This window comes from Sciurus vulgaris (assembly GCF_902686455.1).
Source record: "Sciurus vulgaris genome assembly, chromosome: 6".
NCBI classification, from domain to species: domain Eukaryota; kingdom Metazoa; phylum Chordata; class Mammalia; order Rodentia; family Sciuridae; genus Sciurus; species Sciurus vulgaris.
The window spans coordinates 69462179-69488438 of record NC_136466.1 but is presented as its reverse complement, the minus strand read 5'-3'; the positions used below and the strand labels follow the sequence as shown (position 1 = coordinate 69488438).

The 26260-nt window shown below is 44.9% G+C and overlaps 1 long non-coding RNA gene across 2 annotated transcripts; it reads left to right on the top strand.

Moving 5' to 3' along the window:
* The first annotated feature begins 33 nt into the window (after positions 1–33).
* On the top strand, positions 34–26187 carry LOC306664940. 2 transcript variants are annotated; one of them, XR_013764867.1, is made up of 5 exons: positions 34–224; positions 2447–2559; positions 21678–21760; positions 24454–25616; positions 25715–26187. It is a non-coding gene; the product is annotated as an uncharacterized lncRNA (long non-coding RNA). The 2 variants fall into 2 exon arrangements; XR_013764868.1 differs by having other exon boundaries at positions 24454–26187.
* The last annotated feature ends 73 nt before the right edge of the window (positions 26188–26260 follow it).

The following is a 26260-nucleotide window of genomic DNA, read 5'->3' as shown; positions in this document are numbered from 1 at the left end:
TCCTTTTTTTATGAATGGGGGGCCGGAAAAGAACTTAACCCGTGATTGCTGGGGCTGGCTCTCGCTCCTCAAGGGGCCGTCGTTCTTTTACAAAGAGGGGTGGAGGTTCGGGCGGAGGCTGTTGTTGCTTTTTTTTTTTTTTTTTGAATGAATGGAGGGCGGCGGCGACTGCTGCAGCTGGTTCAGCTGCGCGGGCTTTACCCCCTCCCAGCCTGCAAGAGGAGGTAAAAGCAACCTTCACACCACTGCGGGCCTGGGCAGGAACCGTCAGTGTCGCTGGGGGGTGGGGGGCGCTGCGGCCTCCGGATCCAGGGCTGAGAGCAGGGTGGGGGAGGACACACCTAGATTTGGGTATCTCTTCCCGCCGCAGGCAGTGGGAGGGGGGTTGTGGAAGAACCCCTGCTGGGACCAGTGGCGCCTAGGGACGTCGGGGAAAGGAATTTTGAATCTGCATTTACCAGAAATTAAGACAATGTCCATCGCCCGTATTCAAGAAGGGTGGGGTGGGGGTTGTTGAGTGAATCTGGTTCCTTTCTTAAGGATGAGTCTTTCTCTAATGCGGACCACCCCTCCCCCATTTCTTGGGTGTGGACAGAGAATGGGCCGAGGCCTCTTCCGGCTCCACTCCCCCCCCCCCCCGGGGCGATTCGGTCCACTCAGCCAGAGGCCTCCCCCCTCCCTAGTGTAATGTCCTTAGTTCCAGGGGCCTCTGTCCTCCCTCTGCAGCCCTAGCTAGGTGCCTCCCTTTCTACCCCCGTAGGTATCTCAGCCTTCTCAGGACGCTGGCTTGAGGAACATCTGTTCACCGAAGGCCCAGGGCCCGTTGCAGCCATAATCGCCTTTCCCGAACCCCCTTCCATGCCCGCCTCCCCCTTCAGCTCCCCTAAAGGGAAGCGGGAGCAGCAGAGAACTGGCCAGGTGCATGGGTGGAGCCCGCCGCACCGAGGATGCGGCCCGGGTGGCCGCGGGATTAAATAACAGGGCTCTTGAGTCACAGAGGAAATGGAAATGGCCGGGGATCCTTTCTTTACTGTTAATGATGGGGGGGGGGGGGTCAGCCCCAAGCCTGTGAAAAGAAAGGCCCCCGCCATTAGGCCTGACTCCTGGTAAGGCAGGAGCGAACACTCTTCTGTAGGCCCAGCTCCGCCCAGGAACAGAGGAGATTGTAGTCTCCGGGGAGCCAGAGGTAGGGGGTGGCTTTGATGCCAGGATAAGAGCTGGGCCTGAGTCTGAAATCCCTGTAAGGTGTGTCTTGCTGGTTTTAGGCCTTCCCACCGAGGTGGTGAGGCTATTTCTTCCTACGCCACCATAGGACGGCACTTAGCTGTTGTCAGAGAAACCAATGAACGGCCTCCCTGGCCTAGGGCTGGAACTGGAGCTGCAGAGCCAGGGAGCACAGACTAGACCCAAGGTCACTGTGTCCTAGTCTAAAATATTCTCACCACTTGGACTCATCTCTCCTGTGTGTTTACTTACTCGGCTCCTAGAGGCTAGAGCAGACTCCCCTAGGGGACCTCGGTCTTCCTTCCAGGGACAAGACCTCTCTTTAAAGGCCAAGAGAAAAACTTCACGAGGACATGGGGGATTTTACAGCTGTTCAGAACTTCCCTTTATGGGTACTGAAGTTCATTGTCACTCTCTCCATTTGCCAGATGTAGAAATTGAGGCTAAGGGTCCTGCAGATGGTAAATGGAAGTACTAGCAAATTGTAGTGCTGATTTTCTAAGTCTTTGCAGCCCGATTCTCTCTACTCTGCCCTCAATCCTTCCCTGCATCACGTACCTAAAAATCTGCATGTCTTGCATGTCGTTTAAGCAGTTAAACGATTACAGTTTTTCCAGCCGGTGTTCGCCCATGGTCCTTGCATAAAGGGTTACAAGGATGACAGTAAATAATCATTTTTAAGTTATGGAGGATGTTGAGGGGCATGGGGTTACTGTCTTGTTTCCTTTATTAGAGGAATTAGCTAAGAGACAGAGGATGCCACTTCATGGTCTTTTTCTTGGCTTTCTTGAAAGAAAAAAGTGAGAAGACCCCAGCTCAAATTGGAGGAGGAGCTCCCAGTCCTCATCTGGGAAGGGCTCTGATGTGTCAGTACTGTGTGATTGAGTGCTGGAGTGCACTGCAGACCAGTTTCTTGTTCTGCCTGGAACTTAAGGGCAGCAGTATGAGAAATTCATTCATCAGTTCTGTGCTGGGGTCTGCACTTACTGGGGACATGTAGTGAAAGACAGATTGCTCAGTACTTTTAGGAGATAGACTATAGAATTTAAAGCTATATTAAGTGTTAGAAGGGACAAATAAGTGTGCTCTGAGTGTATGGCAGGGGTTCATTGGGGCATCAGGACGTGTCCTTTTTTTTTTTTTTTTTTTTGGTACTGGGAATTGAGTCCAGGGGCACTTAACCCCTGAGCAACATCCCCACCCTTTTTTATATTTCTTATAGAGACCTCTTAGCTTAGGACCTCGCTAAGTTGCTGAGGCTGATTTTGAACTCAGGATCCTCCTGATTCAGCCGCCTGAGCCCCTGGGATTACAGGTGTCTGCCACAGCACCCAGGTAGGGAGTGTCTTTCTGTTTTTTGGTGGGGGTGTACCAGGGGTTGAACTCAGGAGCACTCGACCACCGATCCACATCCCCAGCCCTATTTTGTATTTTATTTAGAGTCAGGGTCTCACTGACTTGCTTAGCACCTCAGTTTTGCTGAATCTGGCTTTGAACTCACCATTCTTCTTCCTCAGCCTCCCGAACCCCTGGGGTTACAGGTGTATGCCACTACACCAGCTAGGGAGTGTCTTTCTGAGACAGTTTTGTAAATGTGAGTTGAGACTAAGACTGATAAGTGAGCCTGAGGAAGGGTTGAAGACATCTCAGGCCTGGGCAGCGGAGGGGAGAGCCTGGCACAGCTGACAGGTGTCTGTGCTATGACCTGACCTGCAAGGTTGAAGCAAACCTTGTGAGGAGTTCAGGTGTCATCTTGAGGTGTTTTTAGCAGGGTGTAACACACCCTTTTTTGTGTTTGAAACCTCCCCAGCAGCACTAAAGCCAATGGCAAAAGATATTGGGGAGATACAGCATATTTGCTACTTAGCAGGTGGAAGATACCACATTCACTCTTCTGGAGTGGGGCAGCTGGTTGCCCTGTGCTGAGGGATTTTTGTGTGTGTGTGTGTGGTTTTTTTTTGTTGTTGTTGTTGTTTTTTAATCCTATTCCAAAGCCACTTACTGTCCTCCCTTAACTTTTCTGCTAGGGGCAAATCCTGATAACTTTGCATTCCTTCCATGCTAATGACAGATTTCACCCCAACCCCAATGCAAATGTCTGTGAGTAGAGTGGATTTAGTTCTGGACTTTGTTCTTTCATTAAACTCTGACTCTTGCCAGAACTGGGGAAATGAGTTAGTGGGAGTGAGAGGTAGAAATTTCAATTCAATGACAGACATTTATGGAGCACTTACTGTATGCCAGTCCTGTGCTCAGTGTGTTTTCCTATGTAATGCTTTTAAAAACTGTGTCCTAATCAATGTTCATAGCTGCTCAATTCACAATAGCCAGATTGTGGAACCAACCTAGATGCCCTTCAATTGATGAATGGATGAAGAAACTGTGGTATATTTATACAATGGAATATTACTCAGCCATAAAGAATAATAAAATTATGGCATTTGCAGCAAATGGATGAAACTGGAGAATATCATGCTAAGTGAGATAAGCCAATCTCAAAAAACCAAAGGAAGAATGATCTCGCTGATAAGTGGATGATGACACACAATGGGGCTGGGAGGGGGCAAGAATGGAGGAAAGAAGGACTGTATAGAGGGAAAAGAGGGGTGGGAAAAAAAATAACAGAATGAATCAAACAATATTACCCTATGTAAATGTATGATTACACAAATGGATGCCTTTACTCCATATACAAACAGATTCAACATGTATCCCATTTGTTTACGATTAAAAAAAAAAAAAAAAAACTGTGTCTTAGGGGAACCAAGGTTGTAGCTCAGCCCTAGAGGGCATCCCTTGCCTGTGCAAGACCCTGAGTTTGATACCCAGTACCACCAAAAAAAAAAAAAAAAAATCTGTGTCCTGGTCTTATCATCCCTCTTTCAGACATGAAGTTCAAGGTTCCATTTTATTTATGTATCAATTCCATAAAAAATTATTATGCACTTCCTGTGTGTCAGATACAGTGCCTGGTGTTGAGGTTGCAGTGAGAAGAGCCAGACAATTTTTGCCCTTATGAGCTTACGGTCAGTCAGTGGTGGTACCACAGAGCAGGAGGAAGAAGGGGATAAGATAGGATGTGTGTCCCCCTTAGAATCTCCATCAGCATCCATACTCATTTCTGTGTTCAATTGCCATTCCTCAGCCTTATAGCAAGTAGTAAACAATGGAAGCAAAGCCTCCCTCCCCAGCTTACCTGTTCCCACCTACAGAAATTCTGGAACTGCTGCTGTTTGTAGTCAAGTAGGGGAGATAAACTTTAAACAAATAGTTGTTCAAAGAATGGTTTAATTGTAGTTAACTTAAGTGGTGCATACAAAGCACAGTGTTGAGGAGGGGGCACTGCCTGGGCTCTGGGAAGTTTTCCCTGCTGCTCGGTATTGTGTAGCTGGGCTGGGTTTAGTGGGGGAAGGTCCAGAAGCAGGAAGAAGCCTTGGGAAGCAGAATAGAGACCAAGGATAGGCCAGGTACCCTTGTCCTTTGAGAAGGAAGGGTCATGTCAGAAGAGGTTACACTATGTTCCAGCACTCCCTCCAAAGCTTTCTGATTCTGTGTATTCAGATGCTTCAGCTTTGGGGGCTGGAGAGCTTGAAAGACAGATGTTGCAAGACCTGACTGCAGATTGCTGGGGTTAAATCCCAGCCTTACAAGCTCCCGAATCTTGGAAAAGTTATTCAAACTTTAGGTACCTCAGTTTCACCCTCTGTGATATGAAAGCTAGTACTAACTGCAAAGGGTTGTAAAACTTGATTGGGGTAATGCACAGAAAGCATTTAAACACACATAAAAACAGTAGCGGCATAGTGTTAAGTGACAACACATGCTAGGTGGTGATGATTCAATATGTCCAGCCCTGTGCGGGTGGTGTGTGTGTGTGTGTGTGTGTGGTGCTGGGGATGGAACCCAGGACTTTGTAACATTATAGGCAAGAGCTATACCACTGAGTACATCCTGAGCACCCCACCCTTTTTTTTTTTTTCACATAGGGACAGGGTCTCTCACTAAATTGCTCAGGTTGACCTTGAACTTGGGATCCTCCTGCCTCAGCTTCCCAAGGAGTTGGATTAGGGCTGATAGCTGATTTTGTAAATGTGACTTTTTAAAAAGTTTTTTTTTTTTTTTAGGTGTTGATGAGCCTTTATTTTATTCATTTTTTTTTTTATATGTGGTGCTGAGGATCAAACGCAGTACCTCACACATGCCAGGCAAGTGCTCTACCACTGAGTCACAACCCCACCCCCACTAACAGCTGTTTTGATACAAAGAATAAGTTAGAATTTTAAGAGGAGCCCATTTATCTGAGTGTATCAAAAACTCAAGAAGAAATGCCATCTAAAATGCAGAGAAAGGTTGGGGGTCTAGTTCAGCTGTAGACCGCTTGCCTGGCATCTGTAGTCAGTGACAGGGCAGGGTGTTAAACGTGTGGTGACTGCATGATTCTTCATCTCTTGAAGTGTGGACTATAAAATAGGAATGCATCTGGAAAAGATTGTTGTGAGCTCTAGGTGGCATGATGCTTTTTAACTTGGCTCAGAGCTGGCTACACAACTATTTCTGTGACCCTCTAGTTGTTATGTGTAACTGGAATTTTGTAGGTTCTAATTTTATTAAGGTAATACAGGTCACTCATTTCCTCTTCCGGGCTCTTCCTCTAAAACCCTTTGTTTTAATTCTGCTGAACAGGACAATGCAATGTTATGCAAAAGAAGCCTTCTTGAATACCTCACATAATTCAACTGATTTCCTCATAGGTGTGAATGTGAAGTCACTGTATCAGCTTTGATAACACAATCTGGATTTTGATGAACATACTTTTTATGGCAAGTTCAAATTTGCATTAGTTCAAACTCACATAAAATATAAGCACAGTGTCCATTTCAGATGTGGGAGCTATATCCAAAGCTAAAGACCAATGTGAACAGTGAACAAGAAGCGGGGGTGCTGTGGGGTGCACCTCTAATCCCAGGAACTCAGAGGCTGAGGCTGGAGGATCGCAAGTTCAAGCCCAGACTCAGTAATTTAGAGAGACCCTAAGCAAGTTAGGGAGACTCTGTCTCAAAATAAAAAATTAAAAGGGCTGGGGATGTGGCTCAGTTTATGGTAAAGCACCCCTGATTCAATCTCCAGTACAAAGGAAAAAAAAAAAAAAAGTTAACTGGAGGGAATAGCTCAGTGGTAGAATGCTCTCCTCGCATGTACAAGGGCTTGGTTTGATCTCAGGCACCAAAAAAAGAGAAGAGAATTAAAAAACAAAAAATTAAAACCTGACTATGAGAGGTGGCTTTAGTCCTTGCCTACAATCACAGAAATTCTCTAGTAACCTTGAACACTCGGTGATGCAATGGGTGATGAACTCTGGCTTTGGAACCTCTGTAGACAGACTTTGCCCAGGGTACTACCACTTGATTCTTGGGAGATCTGAGATGGGCTACTGATGATGTAAAGCCCCGGTCTGATCTATACAATGGGCATGATGATTCTAACTCTGTAGGACAGTTCAGTGGACACCTTATAACTGTCTTCCCTTCATGTAACAGAATGGGACCCTCAGGAGGAACAGGGGTAAGAACTGCCTGTTTGGATTCTGGAGGGCTCAGTGACTTTCTGGAAACCTGAAGTTGACTTTCACTCTGCAATGAAGGATGGGCACTGGTCCCTTTCTGACTTGACACTTGTGCTTTGGGCCACCATTTCTACCCAGACTTGTATTCGTGCTGCTTCATGTGGCCATTCATTCAACAAATATTTAAGAACATTCTAGGTACCAGGCACCATGCCAGACCTGCAGATACAACATTGCATAAGGTGGAGAAATCTCCTGCTCTTATACAGCTCAGTCTAACGAAATGAGCAGACAATAAAAAGAAAACATTCTAACAACACCAATTGCAGATATTGGCCAAATCCCTAAAGGAAATAATGAAGCATTGTGACCAGGATTAAGGGGAGGAGATGGCCCCTTTCCTGAGGTCAGGGAGAGTCTCTCTGAGCAGTTTGAAGTCTTAGGAGGAGAAGCCTGGTAAATGCATAGGGAATGCAGAGACCCCAGGGCGGGCTCGCTGGTGTGTTCTGGAAACACAGGCTGTGGGCCTGTCACTGAAGTTGAGCATTTCTGCCTCAGGCCCTCTGGCTTTCTCCAGTGGACTTCCACGTCACTGTTGGGGGTCAATTATTGGGATCATCCTTAGCCTAATTATCATCTGCCAAGGACTCTAAGAAGGCAGAGCCTGTTTTTCTCAAAACTACTTTTTTTGGGGGCAGGGCGTGGTACTAGGAATTGACCCAGGTGTGCTTTAACACTGAGCTACATCCCTGACCCTTTTAATTTTTTAAAACTTAATTTTATTTATAAAGGGTTGAACCCAGTGCCTCACACTAGGCAAGCACTCTGCCACTGAACCACAACCCCAGTCCTGGCCCCCTTTATTTTTAAATTTTGAGATAGGGTCTTGCTAAGTTGTGAGGCTGGCCTTGAACTTGGGATCCTCCCACCTCAGCCTTCTGAACAGCTGGGATCACAGGCCTGCACCACCATGCTGAGCACAACCAAGTATAAAAATGTCAAATGTATGTGATTCAACATAAATACCTTCAGGGAAGGGCACAAATCAAAAGCATACTGCTTGGGGAATTTTACAAGTGAACAGAACTGTGTAACCAGTGTCCTGATCAGGAAACAGAATATTACCAGTGTCTTGGACTCAGGACACATCACCCCAAAATATAACCTAGAAGACCAAACTACACATGCCCAAATATATTTCTTTGGCACATTTTGAGCTGGTTATTCAGAGAAGGAGCTGGAGAAGGCTGCCCTTTTGTATGGGAACTTTGCATCTAGAAAGGAAATCTACATTAGTAAAAGAATCTGTGTCAGGAAGAGGGCTATTCCACACAACTTTTTAATGCCTGAAACTTTATCTGCATAGCAGGACAGCCTTTGTTCATAAGTCCCTGCCCCATTCCTTTCAGTAGCTCAGGATGCTATGTAAACTTCAATCACTGGACTCTCTTCCAGTCTCATTTTGTGGGACTCCCGTGTATATGTATGTAATTAAGTTTCTCTGTGTCATGTCTTAAATTCTTAATATATCTTATGCTAGTTTAATTCCTCGCCCATTCAAAGAACCTAGAAGGGAAGAGAGAAGTCAGTTTTTGCTCCCCTACCCTCGCATTCTGGAAGCTCCATTTATCCCCTACTCATCCCTGACTACCCGTCACCTCCACCAACAAGGGCAATCTCTTTCTTGACTTAGCACTGCAGATTAATTTAGCCTATTTTTGATCTTTCTTTAAATGGAATTACAGACTGTAGATTTTGTGTGTGAAAGAGATTTGTCCATGTTTTTCGTTGCTAGCTGATATTCTATTATACTGTAATGTATCTATATTATTATTGCTAGGCATTTAGCTTGTTTTCTGTGTTGCTTTATTAAGAAGACTGCTTCTAGCCAGGTGGGGTGGTGCACACATTTAATCCCAGCTATTCAAGAGACTGAGGCAGGGGGATTGCAAGTACGAGGTCAGCTTGAGAATTTTAGCAAGACCCCATCTCAAAATAAAATAAAAAGGTTGGGGCCAGGCACAGTGGCACACGCTTGTAATTCCAACAACTTAGGGAGCTGAGGCAGGTTCAAGGTGAACCTCAGCCATTTAATGAGGCCATAAGTAATTTAATGAGACCTTGTCTCAAATAAAAATAAAAAGGCTGGGGATATAGCTCATCAATAAAGCACCCCTACACAAGCCCAGTACCAAAACAAACAAACAAAAAAAACCCAAACCAATGACAACAACATCAAAAAAAGTTTCTGGGCTGTAGCTCAGTGGTAGAGTACTTGATTAGTAACCCTGGCTTTGATCCCCAGCATGGGAGTTAAAAAAAAAAAAAGGACTGCAGTTTCTACGAACATTCCTGTATGTGATGTGGCTTTTGTTGAATGCATCTGCGTATCTATAGGTATATACTGAGGATCGATTTAATGTTAGTAGGAATTTCCAAGGAGCTATCCAAAAATGACCGTGCCGGCTCACACTCTGCGTGCTTCATTCAGTGTCTCCCCACTGCCTGGCTCTTGAGGCCAGGTTCTGTACAAGGAAGGAACACAGGTGTAGTGTTGGGGAGGGCGGGTGCCGTAATTCATGGAATGACTCTGTTTGTGAAGTGATTAAGAACGCAGGCCCTGGAGCCAGTCAGGCCCGGGTTCCAGCCTCACTCAGCTCCTCTCCCTACCTACTCTCTCTGTGACCTTGGGCAAGTCACCCAATGTTACCAAGCCTCCAGTACTTCATCTACAAAATAGCGTAAGAATAGTAGCTCTTAGCCAGTACGGCAGTGCACACGTGTATACCAGCAGCTCAGGAGGCTGAGGCAGGAGGACCGTGAGTTCAAAGCCAGCCTCAGCAACATAACAAGACCCTGACTCAAAATAAAATATAAAAAGGGCTGGGGATGTGGCTCTGTGGGTAAGCTTTCCTGGGTTCCATCCCCAGTACCAAAAAAAAAAAAAAAAAAAAAAAAAAAATATATATATATATATATATAGTGTCTCTTATCTAACAGGAACTTTCATCCATTCCTTTATTTGAGGAATGTTTGTGGAATGCCTACCAGGCTCTGTTCTGGGCACTGAGAATCCAGGAGTGAGCAGGACAAGTGAGGCTTTGCTCTGATGGAACGTATGTTCTAGTTAGGCGACACAGTTGATGATTCTGCAAACAAATAAGATAATTTCAGATAGTACGACATGCTATCCAGGCAATAAAACGAGGTGCTGAGATTGAGGGTGGTGGGGGAGTCAGGACGTGGCGACTAAACTGACGCCTGGTCTCAAACGACAAGAAGGAGCTGCCATGAGTGGATCTGAATGAGGAGCCATCCAGGCGGAAGGGTCACCAGGGCAAGGCCCATAAGGCAGGAGCCAGCTCGTGTACATGAGGAACAGAAAGGGGGTCGATTCTGCCAGAACCGACTGACCAAGGGGGAGGGCTGCTTGAGGGATGACAGCAGAAATAAGCCGCGGCCTGCTCACTAGGGCCTTGAAGGCCATACCTAATAGTTGACATTTTCTTTAAGATCAATGGAAAGTCTTTGGAGGGGACCATGCTGCTACTGCTATTTTTGTTATTATTTATGTTCTTAAAGAACCTGAAAGGTCTCATGCCCATTGAGAATGGCGAAGCCAAGGCATAGAGCCACTACCATCCTCGTGTAAAGTCAATCAAGTCAGAGAACAGGATGCAGATTTTATCAATGAGAGGACATGCTTTTGGTCCATTTCCCAACCATTGGTTTGAAGACAGAGTGTTTTCTCTGTGATTAGCAGTTACCTGGAACCAACCAAATTCAGTTCCTTCCGCCACACTTTGCTAAAATGTCCAGAGGTTAGTCACTTGGGTACCATTAACTGGCCCTGGCCACCATTTGACCTTTGGAGGGGCTCCTCCCTTCCTCCCTCCCTTCCTCCCTCCCTTCCTTCCTTCCTTCCTTCCTTCTTCCTTCCTTCTTTTCAGCATTCTCTGTCTTCTACCTTGAGGGCCTGCCGGGGTGCCCATCTGCCCTCCCTGACTTAGAGCCACACCCTCTTGCTCTTGCCTTACCAACAGCTCAGAGTGTTTATGTGCAGGAGAGTCCTAGGAAGGAAATTACCTTTAATTCTCCCTAAGAAATGGTGAGTGAAGAATGAATGAATGCATGTCATTGAGGACACTGGGCAAAGCTTCTTAGATCATATAGCACTTTTTCAGCACAAAATGCACTTTACTGGTAGGGATGGTTCATTCCTCCATTCCTTCATCAATATTTATTGAACTTTTGCTAGGTGCAGGGTACCAGGCACTGTACAGCCAAGAGCAAGAAAGGGGGTCGTTTTTGCTCTCATGGAGAGTCGAGTCTAGTAGGACATACATTAATCAATTAGTGGCACAAATGTAAATACAAAACAACACCAGGGATAGGTACTCTGCATGGGAGATAGTAATGTCCTGAAGGTATATAACAAGAGTAGGGAGTTTGGGAAGTTCTGGTAAATGACATTTCAGCTCAGAACTAAAGGACAAGTGGTGTTAAGTGGGTTTGGAGAGTGGAGAGAGAAGTATTCCAGGCAGAGAACAGCATATGCAAAGGTCCTGGGGTTGAAGAGAGCATGAGGAATCCAAGGAAATGAGAGAAGGCTGGCATGGGTAATGGGCTAAGAATGATGTGGACCCTGGTCCCTGACAGAGCTACAGGATATGAGGTAGGGATGGTGCTACAGACCCTAAAGGACAGACCCTAAAAGACTTTTAAGGCCATGTTAAGGATATGTAATTTTTCCCTACTCAAGGATTACAGAATGCTATTAAAGCATTCCACATGTGTGAGTGTATATGGGTTAGGGAATGACAAAATCTAATTCACGTTATTTTTGTGTTTGTATTTATTTATTTATTTTTGGTACTGAGGGCTGAATGCAGTGGCACTTTATCACTGAGCTACAACCCCAGCCCTTTTCATTTCTTATTTTGAAAGAAGGTCTCATAAGTTGCCAGGCTGGCCTCCAGCTTGGAATCCTCCTGCCTCAGCCTCCTGCGGTGCTGAAATTGCAGGCATAGGCCACTGAGCCTGGCAGTCATTTAGCCTAACTCTTCTCTTATGCTTGTAACACGCTTGTATCACTGGAGTTAGTTTTCTGGTGAGTCTGACAAGCTTTGTCTTTTTAGTACAGAGTACATTTCAGTTTGCTTGTATTATTATATGTTGTGAAAATTACTGAATTAGATTTCTTTCTTATTTTTTGCTCTTTGTCCTGTTGTGTATGTGAATATGTGCCTATGGCATGTCAAGTGCTGGGAATTGAACCCAGGACTCATACCGACAATCACTTGGAGCTACACCCGCAGCCCTATTGTCTTCTTCATCCCTCTCTCCCTCCCTTCTCCTCCCCCTACCTCTCTCCCTCCTCTCCCCCTTCTCTTCTTCATGCCTTCTTCAGTTTCACTGTGTTATAGTTATTCCCGAGTTTTTTCTTTATCCATTTTGGGTTTCCAGACCCAGTGTTTGGTGTCTTAAAACAATTTAGAAAAATTCTCAGCAGGACGAGCACTCCTGTGAAACTAGTCTGAGTACAAAGTCTAAGGAGGTACTCATTGTTGAGGTTGTGCAGATGTAGACTTGGTCCGGAGAGTGAGTGTTTCAATTGAAATTTACTCCCTAAATTTTATACCTTGCTCAGATGCCTCAGCTCATTCTCTACAAATACCTCCTTCTCCGACTGCATTTTCTTCCATACATGCCATTACACACACATTAAGCCATCTCGCTGTCTTCCAGTCCACCCGTCCCATTCTTTGTATTTTTGTCGCTGTGTGTCTGGGTAAAGTCCTAGATTTTTGCAGCTCCATTGTTCAGTAAATGAAGTCTGCCTGTAACAGTGTTTAATCCACTACTTAACACCCTAGTTTTTTATTTTTCAAAATTGGCTTAGTTATTTTTTATATTCTTTGGTTCCTAGATTACATATTGGAGCCTCACATTTATTTCTCAAAATGCCCACTTATTTTCTGTACTTAATAATTTCTGGGTCTCTATTTTTGTGGGTCTGATGATGTCTGTAGTTTCTCCTGGCTCTCACTCATGGTGCCTTATTTCCTTGTGTGTTTTGTGATTTTTAATGTTAGGCTTAAGTTTCTTGACAGTTGGTGGACGTTTTTTGAGGCACGGGTTGGAATCGCAGCCCTTCGGAGGGCACTTGTATTTGCTTTTACCAGTTAAGAGAGATTATTCCTAACAGGTGCTTATTAAGTGAAATTTTCCACTTGAGAGCTTTCTAACCACAGAGGGTACAGGTTGTATGAATCAGACAGCCCACTCACGGCAAGGCTGGTTTGCAGCTGGGAATCTTCAGGAAAGATTTTTTCTTTCCTCAGCCAGAATCCAGATTGGTCAAACGGACTTCTCTGCTGCCCCTTCTGTGCCTTGGCTTCATTCCCATTCGCCCTGCATAGAGAGGATAATGCTTTGCGCACCCTTTGGAGAGTCTTCGTTAGATTTCTTACCTTGTATGACAAGCTTTATCTCTATTTTCACCTCTTTTCTTTCCTCATTTATTTTTTATTTTATTTATTTATTTTTTGTAGTGCTTGCATGGAATTCAGGGCCTCATACATGCTAGGCAAGCTACCACTGAGCTGTGCCCCCAGCCAAAAGGTTTTGACAGATACCCTAGGTCCAAATGATCTTGCTCACTCACTTGTATTCCATATTTACTCTTTTCATTTCTGCATAATCCTTTTCTTTCTTCTTCTTTTAAAAAAATTTTTTTTTTTTTTTTTTTTGGAGGGAGGTACTGAGAATAGAACCCAGAGGTGCTTTACCACTGAGCCACATCCCCATCCCTTTTTATTTTTAGACAGGGTCTCACTAGGTTGCTTTAGACCTCACTAAATTGCTGAGTCTGGCCTTGAAGTTGGGATCCTCCTGCCTCAGCCTCCCAAGTTGCTGGAGTTACAGGCATGCACCACCACGCCCAGCTTAGAATAAAGAGTTTTAAGGCTTGACTACACTGGGTTCAAATCCACATTTAATTCTTTACAACAACTCAATGTGTATACCATTGTTGTCACCATTTTATTGACCAAGAAACATGGTTCAGGTCACAGAATGAACCTGGAACCAAATCCAAGCGAGTGACGCCTGAGTCTGTACTCTTCATCTCAGTGCCGGTCCACCTTTCTAACAGAAAGGCAAGCAACCTCAACATCCCACACTTATCTAAATATAAGTGCACCAAAGTATTTAATCTGTGGGAAAAAACAGAATACATGTAAAACCCAGGACAACAGACACAGTGCTTTTGGAGTACACTGCACCTCCCTAACTGGCTATGAGGGAGAGAAGAGGGAAGATGAGGGAAGATGGCCTTTTTTGAATAGTGCCTAGATAGATGGTGCTTGTGGGCCTACAGATGTCAGGAAGAGGCTGTTGGTACTTTGTTTTGTTATAGCTTCTTCCTCTGTAAAGCAAGGGGGTTGGACTAACTGTCAATGATTATATAGTTCTAGACCTTTTCAGGTTCAAGGTTAGCAAGACAGCTCAGGGGAATTGTCTGACTGGTGGTTGGAATCAGAGCTGGAGAGTGGGTGAGGGTCCAGGTCTCAGTGTGGGACACGTTGACCTGAGTGGGAGTGGGGGAGGGGAGGCACTCCCGTTGAGGCTGTGGAGACCCATGAATCGAGGAGCCTAGGCTCTTGGGAGTTGGGATCTTATTCTGGGACTCCCATAACAAAGTACCACAGAATGGGGGGCTTCAATAACAGAAATTTGTTCTCTGACCATTCTGGAGGCTAGAAGTCTTAAGGTCAAGGTGTTGACCAGGCTGGTTTCTTCTAGAACTTCTCTCTTTGGATTATAGGTGGCCATCTTCTCCCAGGTCTTCACATGATCTTCCTTCAGTCAGCGTCCTAAATTCCTCTAGTTATAAGGACACTAATTGTACTCAATTAGGGCCCATCCTGATGACCTCGGTTTATATAATTGCCTTTTTAAAGTCCCTGTCTCCACATATGGTTATAGTCTGAAGTACAAAGAACTAGGACTTCACCATGTGAATCTGGGGGATACAGTTAAGCCCAGAGGAGCAGACGAGGCAGCGACTGAGAAAGAAGGAGGGCGATAAGAGCTTAGTCACCCAGAGAGGCCTAAGGGGACTGTGAGATCAAATGTTCTGTGTAGAAAAGGAATTAGGCAAGAATGAAGGAAAGGACTGGCTAAACAGTGGGCACCCGAGCACTACCGAGGGGAGTCATTTCAGCAGAGGTGGAAGCTAGTGTTTGAGGGATTGAGTTTATGCCAACCCTGTGAGGGGGTGGAGAGGCAGGGCCAAGCAGCAAGCTGCCGACTTCCTTTTCTGACACAGTAGGTTCTCTCTCTCTGGTTACTGAATGAATAAATGAGTTTCCCTGCTCCTGATATTCCATGGTCTTGGGACTTGATTTCCCTTTAAAAACCCTAAGGGAAGGCCTGCATTCTAGGATTCTGATCCTGAATTTGTTCACCTTAAGACTGGGTCGTGAGGATAAACCAGGGAGAATAAAATGGCTTTTTTCCCAGGAAGAGAGAGAAAGGAAGAGGAGGGGAATGGAGAATTAAATGAGCTGGGCATGGTGGCATGTGCTTTTAGTCCTAGCTACTTAGGAGGCTGAGGCAGGAAGAATCACTTGAGTCCAGGAGTTCTAGGTCAGCCTGGGCAACACAGTGACACTCTGTCTAAAAAGAAGATTTTAAAAAAGTGAAAAACAGTCTAAACCATTCTGTCACTGTGCTGCTGCAGTCATAAACAAGAGAATAGGGAGAGCTGTGGGTATAACTCAGCGACAGAATCCTTGCCTGGCATTCATACAATCCTGCGTTCAATCACCAGCATGGAGAGAGAGAGAGAGAGAGAGAGAGAGAGAGAGAGAGAGACAGAGAAAGAGAGAGAGAGAGAGAGAGAGAGAGAGAGAATGAATAGAAGGGCAATGAGGTTTGAGTGAGTGGTGATGGGATCATTTTGTAATTTTCCTATCTGGCCATTTATTTAAAAATTCATTTCGAGTTTGGCCTGGTGGTGCATACCAGTAATCCCAACTTCTTAGGACGGCCAGGGCAGGAGGATCTCAAGTTTTAAGGCCAGTCTGGGCAACATAGTGGGACCCTGTCTGAAAAAAGAAATAAAGAAATTCCTGCTGGGAGTGTGGCTCAGTGGTAGAGCATGTGTTTAGCCTGCACAAGACCCTGGCTTCTATCCTCAGCACCAAATATAAATAAATAATTAATGTCTAATTCAGCACCTATTCTGAGTGAGTACTGTGCTAGGCCAGAAAGAGATATCAGTGAAGTAAATATCAAATATTTATTGACTGCTTATGCCAAACATTCATGTCCTGTGTTAAGCACTTGGTGTACATCCTGCTTTCAAGGACAGTCTAACACAGGGACTGTTGGTGTGGCTTTTTACTGATAGGGGAAATGGGCCAACCCAAAGCGTAAGGTGGTTTGGTAACTCACTGCAGGTCCCAGCGTAATCGGTAAGCACTAGGACATAGCCCTGGGGGGGTGGGGGGGCACCTTTTTCCTGCTTTCTCAGGCCCCTGAGCTTCTCCAGACTACAGTAACTGGCTGGCTTGGGGTCACAGATAGTCAGGCCAGCGGGGGATAAGCAGTCCCAGTTCCTGCAGCCCATCCTGTCCTTGGCCTAAGAAAGGACCACTATATAGGGGACGGATGTGGGCTGGGACAATAGTGCTCCATCACTGCCTGCATGTGTGCCTCCTCCCAGCCACCCCTGAAGCCTGTCGCAGCTACGGTCTTTGTCGTCACATGTGCATCCCTCCTTGCCCCGCTGAAAACAGCTGGGTGTGTGTCTCATGAACCAAAAGCGTATTTCCTTCCTTCTCTGGGGCTTCCTCAGCGCTACCTGAGAACACAGCCAGTTTTCTGAAATTCTATTCCCAAATGCCCAGGAGTTCCCTACATTTCCAGAGAAAGGGAGAAAACCTGCTTCCATGAGCTCTCCATGGAGAGGATCAGGAAGACAAACACATTGACCACCTTCTCCTCCTGCTCCTCCTCCTCCTCTCCCCCTTCTCCTTTTTTTTCTGCCATGCTGGCAATTGCGTCCAGGGGCATTCTACCACTGAGCTACACTCTCAATCCTTTTTATTTTTTATTTTGAGACTCAAAATAAAAATAGGGTCTCACCAAGTTGCTGAGGCTAGCCTTGAATTTGTGATCTCAGGGCTGGGTATAACTCAGCGGTAGAGTGCTTGCCTTGCAAGCAAAGGCCCTGGGTTCATATCCCCAGCACCAAAAAAAAAAAAAAAAACAAAGAATTGAGATCCTCCTGCTCAGCCTCCAAGTCCCTGGGATTACAGGCATGTGCCACATGCCCAGTTACCTTTTTTTTCTATTAATTAATTAATTTTTGGCACTGAGGATTGAACCAAGGGTGCTTTACCACTAAGCTACATCTCCAGTCCTTTTTTTTACTTTATTTTTTTGGCGGTGCTGGAGATTGAACCCAGGGCCTTGTGCATGTGAGGCAAGCACTCTACCAACTGAGCTATATCCCCAGCCCTCCAGTCCTTTTTTTAAAAAATTTTTAATTTTTAAGTTTTTTATTTTTTTTTATTTTGAGACAGGGCCTCACTAAATTGCAGGGACTGGCCTCAAACTTCAAATCCTCCTGCCTCAGCCTCACCAGTCACTGGAATTACAGGTGTCTATCTCTGGGTCTGACTTCTTTCTTCTAGTTAGAAGTAAGGAGGAAGGTGACCACACAAATCAGTGCTTCCGGGGACTTAACACTGTTCAAATGGATAACTCGAGGTAGAGCCAAATTTGAAGCACTGTCCCCAACCCAGTCTAACCAGGCAATCAGAAGTCTTGAAGACATAAGGTGTCCTCAGCGATCTATATACAAGAAGGGTTGTTACAGCCTTCCACTAGTAGTAACCTAAAGGTCCATCTATAGAAGATTGATGAAATCCATGACAGCCAATCTTTATGAAGGAAATCTATGTTGCCATTTAATAGATGTGATGGGCCTATCATATGCGGACATAGAAGGGAACTCAAGACTGATTAGTGACTAAAGCAAGACGTAGAACAGGGTATGCACATGCATATATTTCTATGGCTATAGATGATTTCTGGAAATACAAGAAACTAGCTTCAGAAGGCCACTTGTGAAGAGCAGGAATGGGCATTTGGATGGGGAGTAAGACTCTCACTCTCCATTTTTACACTCTTCCATACTTAAAATATTTAAAAATGAGTATGAATTGCTTTTATAATATAATGATAATGATAAAGCATGAGAAAGAAGTGCTTGAGAAGGTTCACAAGTTAAAGGCACCCAAACCACACAGCACTATCCAGGAGTAATGACACAGCGGGCCTGAGATGGCCTTGCATGGTGGAACTTGTCCCTAGCTATTGCTTGCAAAGCTGTGCTTTAATGAACCTGGGGTGGACACAGGCAGGGACTAGCAGGAAATCATTATTTGCAAGGATGACTCAGTGACAGAAAGGTTAAAATCAGGCCAACGTTCAATTCCAAGAACAGGGATTGGAGGGTCTAATAGTAGCTAACAGATAGAGAGTTCTTAACTGTGTATTGAAGTGATGTGCAAATTGTCTGACCCAGCACGATCTCATTTCCTCTTCACGACAACCCTATGAGATAGTATTGTTATTATCCCAAATTACAGATGAGAACGCTGAGGCTCACAGAGGTTAAATTACTTGCCCAAATACACATAGTTGATAATTGTCAGGCTGGAAGTGGTAGTGCATGTCTCTAATCCCAGCTATTCAGAGACTGAAGCAGGAGGATCACAAGTTTGAGGCCAGCCTCAACAACTTCGACCCTGTCTCAAAATAAAAAGCTAAACAGGCTGGGATGTGGCTCAGTTGAGTGCTTCCCTAGCATGCCAAAGGCCTGGGTTCAATCCCCAGTACCACAAAATAAATAAATAAATCATTGGTAGGGCTGTGATTTAACCTAGATACATATGCTTTTCTGCAGACAGCTATTTTATCCTGTTGAACACTACTGTATGTTGAACTCTTAAGGTGCCTGCAGTACAGGAACAGATCATTGTGTCTTTGCCATCAGGAGCATTCAGGCTAGTTAGGAGAACTTCACACTAACACATAGGCTGGATGATGTCTTAGATAAGGTATTCCTCAGAATTTAATGTGACTACAAAGATGATAAATACTGTTTGATTTTTTTTTTTAAATTAATTAATTTTCATGCTGGGAATTGAACCTAGGGGCACTCTACTGCTGAACGACATCCTCAGCCCTTTTTATTTTTTGGGATAGGGTCTCACTAAGTTGCTGAGGCTGTCCTTGAACTGGGATCCTCCTGCCTCAACCTTCCAAGTCACTGGGATTATAGGCATGCACCACCATGCCCAGCAACTGTTTGGATTTTAAAGTTGGGGAGATCACCAAGGCCTGAAGTTGTCAATGAAGGTATCTTGGAGGAAGAAAGATTTAACTAGGTCTCAAAGAATAGACTGGATTAAGACAGAGCTCAGGGAGAATGTTCCAGAAAAGAGAATGTACAAGGTATGCATTTAACCTGCTCTGTTCTTTTTGAGACGTTTGAAGCATCTTATCTAACCCGGGTGAGAATTGTGTATAGACAGTGGGCTGCTGCGTGGATGGAGTTAAACAGCATCAGAAGTCATTCTGAGGTAGTTGTAATTGAAGGTGGAAGGAAATTAGGAACTTGAGTGGGTGTTTTTGGGTAGTGAACAGGTAATATGAAAAAATGGTACTTCAAAGGAGTTTGCTTTGTTTTTTACAGAGCTGGGGCTTTGGACCCAGGGCCAGGTATGTGCAGGGCAAGTGCTCTACCCCCATGCCACATCCCCAGCCTTCATGGTGGCTAATCAGATAGGAGTCCAGTGGCCCCCCCATGAAGGAGGGAGTGGTGTGAAATCCTCGGTGTGGGGTGACTGAGGTCTTGATGTGGGGACCAATGGGAGGGTTGGTGTGAAAGCAGCTTTCAGGGGAGAGGTGATGGGTCTTGGTGATTGAAAAGAGATGGGCTACGAAGGAGAGTCTGGGTCAAATGATTCCAGGGCTTCCAATCCAGGTGTCCATGGAAGAATGCCTGTGCCTGGGATAGGGCATCGGGAGAAGGTTCTGGTTGGCTGTCAGAGGAGGGTGGGGAGGGAAAAGATCATGAATTGGGTTTCATTTGCAACTTCCTCTTCTTCCCGGGATGCTAAAGACAGCATAGGGACTTTTCTCTGTGTTGGATTTTTTTTTTTTTTTTTTTTCTGGGAACTAGGGGTTGAACTCAGGGGCACTGGACTACTGAGCCACATCCCCAGCACTTTTTTGTATTTATTTACAGACAGGGTCTCACTGAGTTGCTTAGCACCTTGCTTTTGTTGAGGCTGGCTTTGAACTCAAGATCCTCCTGCCTCAGCCTCTCGAGCCACTGGGATTACAGGCATGTGCCACAGTGCCCTGCCCTCTGTTGGTTTTCTTGGTTGTATGCATAGGACTTGCTTTGTCTGGACAATTTCAGGGGTTTTTTTTTTGCTCCTTTTTTGCTCCTTCTGGTTCTGGGGCTCAAACCCAGACCTCACATGTGCTAGGCAAGGGCTTTACCACTGAGGTAAACCCAAAACCTGTTCAATGACTCTATTAGTTGGGCACATGGGTCGGGCCTATAATCCCAGCTGCCTGGGAGACTGAGGCCAGGATGATCCCATGTTTGAAGGCAACATTGGCAACTTAGTGAGACCCTGTCTCAAAATAAAGGATATTCTAAAAAGGACCTGGGATGTAGCTCAGTGGAAGTGTGTTCACCTGTTATAAGAAACTCTGGGTTCAATCCCCAGGACTATAAAAAACAAAGTAAAACAAAAACCCCACCTCTTTGTGGTCTGGGTATTGGAAACTCAGCAATGAGCAGAGCCTAACTAACCCTTATCCCCATAAAAGACAGACATCCAAAAAGAAATTATGAGAGTTATTTATCTGATCCTAATAGCAAGGTGGCATTACTTTCTCCCAGAACAATCCTTTCTTCTCTCAAATCTGGACATCTTTTGATTTAAAAACAAAACGAAATACCATGACCATTCTTTTTTCTTTTTTCTATAAGTATTTATTGAGTGGCACTATTGCTATGTATTATTAACCCTCATGCTCGAAATCTAGTGGAGGCCTCAGAAAAGTAAACAGGTAGTGGTGACAGGGTGTAATGAGTGAATCAGGAGGACAAGCAATGTGTGTTCTGGGAGCTCCTGGGGGCATATCTGCGCGACCTTGGGAGGGCAGGTGAGTAGGTAGGGAAGTTTCTCTGATGAGACTAATGTTTACCAGCCTATTCTCATAGGTGTTAGTTACCCAGAGGTGGAGGTAAGGATGGGGATATGTGTTCCATGCAAAAGAAATTTTTAGTTCCAAGAACAGGCACTGGAGAAGCGTAGGCTTGAGGAGCAGAGGTGGTGGTGTCAGGGAGTCATTTACAATCTAGAATTTTATACCTAGCAAAACCATCAACCAAAGTGGGAGGAATGCATGATTTGGTTGTACATGCCTATGGTCCCAGCTACTTAGGAGGTTGGAGACAGAAGGGTCACTAGAGCCCAGGAGTTCAAGCCTGGCCAACATAGAGAGACCAAGCTCAACAACAACAACAACAAAAAGTTCCATCTATTCAGGAGACTGAGATGGAAGGATGGCAAGAAGTTCAAGTTCAAGGTCAGCCTTGGCAGCTTAGCATGACCCTGTCTCAAAATAAAAAAATTAAAAAGTTGATGGTATAGCTCAGGTAGAATGCCCCTGGGTTCAATCCCCAGTACCAGGGCAGGGGTGGGGGAAAAGGAAGAAGGAATAAAAAGAAAGACATTTTTTGGATGTGCAATGTCCAAAAAAATTTGCCTTTTGTGTCTCTTTTCAGGAATCTAGTGAAGAACCTGTACCAAGAAAACCAAAGTATAAATCAAGAGAGTAGACAACATAAGAATAACCTCTTGAGCTCAGGTAGGCAGAGGCTGGATCAAAGAGGGTTGTACAGCATAATAAGAAGCTTACACTTCACTGTAATGTCATTTTTTTTTTTTTTTCTCTTTCTTTGAGTGGTGCTGGGGAACAAACCCAGGACCGTGTACATGCTAGGCAAGTGCTGTACCCCAGCTATAATGTCAAAGTTACTTAAAGTCATATTAGAATGATATCCTAAAGTACAGACTTCTTTCCCAAACTTTGAATCCTAGAGGCCCTTTTGAACACATTGTGGGTTAACTTCAACCAGAAACAACAGTTTTAATCTCAATCTCTCTAGATAGATAGATAGATAGATAGATAGATAGATAGATAGATCTCCTTCCTTTGAAAAGGGTTCTGTTTGTTTTTTTCTTTTTAAATTTAATTTAATGTTCATTTTTTCGGTACTGGGGATTGAACATGGACTTGGATTCTTCTACCACTGCACTACATCCTCAACCCTTTTTCTTTAGAGACAGGGTCTTGATAAGTTGCTTATGGTCTCGCTTAATTGCTGAGTTTGGCTTTGAACTTGCAGTCCTCCTGCCTCAGCCTCCAGAGTTGCTGGGATTACAGGCATGCAACACCACACCTGGCTGCTACTTTTAAAAAAATGTTTGGAAGCCCCCATAGTAGAAAAACCAAAAAAGTATATAACTACAGATGTTTCACAATTTATGATATGGTTATATCCCAACAGAGGCATCATAAATCAAAAATACATTGAGTACACCTAAGCTATGGAGCATCATAGCTTGGTGGCACAGAGCACTGTGGAGTACTGGGTTGCCCCTGGTGATTTTATGGCTGACTGGGAGCTGCAGCTTACTGCTTCTGCCTGCACCAGAAGAGAGGATCATACTACATATCACTAGCCCTTGAAAAGATCAAAATTCAATATTTGAAGTATGATTCCTATTAAATGCAGATTGCTTTTGCACCCTATTACAGTTGGAAAACCACAAGTCAGAGAATTGGAACTCTGGCCATCTGTACTACTTAAGTAGCCTTGTGCAATTTGGCAGAGCACCCGGAGATGCTGGGTCGGGTTATAGGAATTTCAAGGCTTATACAGGTGGCCGTGGGCTATGGAAGTCCCTGGAGCAGTACACTGGAGAATGGTTTGGAGAGGTGAAAGGCCCAGCTACTGAGTTTTAGTCACATTTGGTTGGTCAGTCTCCCTTCGGTAGCAAAGCTGATCCCTGGAAGAGCATCTCTCCTAGGACTGCTCTGCTCACCACTTAAGTAAGCAAGCTGCCTCTCGCAGGGACTGCCAGCCAGTAAATTTTTCAGCTGCAATCATGGGGTGGGGGAGACACAGTATGGCCAAGTCTCCTGCCAAACTTTGGCACAGCTGGAATAAGGTAGTGTGTGCCTGCGTGCACGTGCCTGTGTTCGTTTGGTGGGCTTAGAAGAATTTATGAGCATGTTATATTTTAGCAAATCATGGCTGAAGCCAGAGCAGGGATCCAGGTGTTCCCTAGATCTGAAGCCAAAGAGAACCTTTTATTTATGGTTCCAGAAGACAGGCATTTTCTTTTCAAAATCTGCATTTCAAGCACAATGATAAAAGATTTACACACAAACCACGCTGTGTTGTTGACTGGTTTTGCTGGCCATCAAAAAGGGTGTTCTCCAGTTCCCTGTCAGATAGGAGAGGTCTTTCCCCTGCCCTCTCCAGACCAGCCTTCCCCCGCTGCCCCCAAGCAGGGAGTTTTAAATAGTGCTGCTCTAAAGCTCTTGGCTGGTGACCTGGGAAATTCCTTTTGCTTTGTTATGCTGTTAATGGCCCATCATTTTAAACCTCGGACACATCCTCAGAAAGTTTCTTTCTCCTAACTAGATTGGAGAAGGAAGGAGAAGTAGAAAGGAAAGAAGAATTGCTATTTGAAGGATCTGGGGAAAGGTGGCCCCCGTCCCAGATGGAAGGAAGGAGTTTCGTCTATATTAATCTGTCTATAATAGCAGCTAGCTCAAAGGCACAGATAAGTAGAGGCTTATAGAATGGTTTTAATGAAGGTGATACTTTTGAATGAAGTAACAGCTCAGCTGTGTAGGATCTGGATGAACACAGGTCTTCTGGAAGACCTTTAATCGCAGAAGCCAAGATTCAGACTTACCTTGACAATATATAAACTAGTAGGTGTGTGAACTCAGATGAGCCACTTAGCTCACTTTCCTTTTTTTCATTTGTTAGGAACAGTTAACTGCCGTGAATCCTGTATTTTTAGTTATAAAACTAGCAATTACTAAATGCTGTGTGTGCCAGAGTACAGGGCTGGGGAATTTTCATGTGCTTGCTCATTTAATTCTTGCCATGAACTCTATATGGCAAGTACTTGTATGATTCCCATTTTAGGGAAGAGGAAAATGAGGCTCAGATAAGGAGGTGGAGTCTGACCTGAGTTCTCTATATTCTTAGTTCATTCTCTGGACTTTGACTTTATGCTGCTTATAAACTACAAAGATCTAAGACAACGTAAATAAGAAGCAGCATAGAATGACCAAACAGTTCTTCTCAGAGCACGGTACGTCCCCTTTTGCTGGTGATCCAAGTTATGTACTTGCTATGGTATCAGGTCCTTATTGGAGGAGACTGTTCTGCACGTGGCATTATAAACAGACTCATGCTGCTTGCCTTTTGGGTTTCTGGACTGAGGTTCTGACCACGAAACCCTGTTTCTCTTCAGGATGTGGACGGTTCCATTCCTTTTCTCAGCCTCCAGAACAGCACTTAGATACCAAGGGATGTGAGAGTTTCTGAACACCAGCACCATTCCCAACATCCACCCCTGCTACAGCATTGCCATCAAATAGCACCTGTGACATTTTTCCTTCTCCCTTGAGCTTGGTCATATCAACTGGAGCCAGCAACTCTCAAATCCATCTTCTGTAACCCAGAAATGTCATGGGACACTGGACCATTGAAGAGGAGACAGCTAACCAGGTAAGAGACTGCCACTGGACTAGCAGGCCCAGGAGGAACAACCGTGGGAGAGGGATGGGGCGCTGACATCGGCTGGAAATCCAAAAAGATAACATGGTCAGGGGTCCACCCAACATAAAACTCCAGGGTCCTGCCTCAGGGAACTGCACAAATGGGAAGGTGGTCAAAGGTGAAAAGGGCAGGGGAGGGCCCATATGGGAGAGTGTGGAGGAGCAATGTGTTCTATCCGGGCTGTTCCTGTGGTGCACAGGAAGCTCTTTCTCCTCCTTGCCCTGCCAAATGGTTCTTCTGCCTGGCTAAAGCAAAAATCTCATGCTTTATGGGAATCATCTTTGAAATGCCAAGAGGATCAGAAGGGATAAACACAATAGGCTGTTTTCTTAGGATTGTACTCTTGGGACCCCCATCTTGGGCATCCAGGCAAATCCCCTGTCTCTATTGAAGGTGTACAAATTGTCCAGGCTATGCATCCCCTGCTCTTTTGGTAGCTATTTCTTATGTTTAATGGCCCCATCAGGTGGAAATTTGTTCCCTGTCACTAGAAAGGCACCCCAGCTAAGAAGATACAGGCAAAACCACTTATTAGCTATGTGCCCTTAACCAAATTCCACATCCTCTCAGTACCTCAGTTTCCTTATCTGCAACATGGGAACAATAAGAATACCTATCTAATTTAGCAAAGGTTTTCTTTGTAACTAGATTTGGATGAAATGTATACGTTGCTTATTTAGGATACTATGTGGCAGATGCCACATACTCAATGCCTGAGCTGCCTTCAAACCCAAACTTCAGATCTAGTTCTGTGGCTCCAAATCCTGGCTGCAGACTAAACCTACCCCTGGATTCTTGCCAAAATGCCAGTGCCTAGGACCCCATTACCAGGGATTCTGATTCCATTGATCTAAGGTGAGTCTAAGAGTCAGTGTTTTTGAACCACTTCCTGGGAATTCTAATTTACACCTAGACTGAGAATTACTGGATTGTATTGTGTTCTCCTTTTCTAGACAGGAAGCTCTGAGGCCTGGAGAGAGGAAGGGGCCTGCCCAGGTCATGCAGCCAGACCAGAGGAACCCAGGTTTCTTATCCTGGATGCCAACCCCCACGCTTTGTCTTCATGGGAATATCTGGCTCTAAATATCATTCAGGTCTTTGGGATGGGAGGGCATCGCTCCCTTTTGCAGGCTCTTTCCTGAAAATATTATTTGGACCCTTCGATCCAGTTTTCCAGAACTGGGGCCTTTCAGCCTTCAGACCTCAGGTCAGAGGGCCACCTCCCCACAGAGCTCTCCCTATAGACGGCCGCTGTTCTAGAATATGATGCTGTCCTATCACTGCGTTTAGAGGTGTAGAATACCCGTTCATTCATTCCTTTATTTTTTAAAATATAAGCCCCCTGGGGTCAGGGACCGTGTCTATCTTGTTCCTGCTGTACCGGGGCGAGCGGTGACCGCACTAGTAAAAAATACTCATTAAATGACTGAATGAACGAAATCCCAGGAGGGCAGTTGAGTATTTATTTTTTCGGTCCTAACCATCTGATCCTCATTACT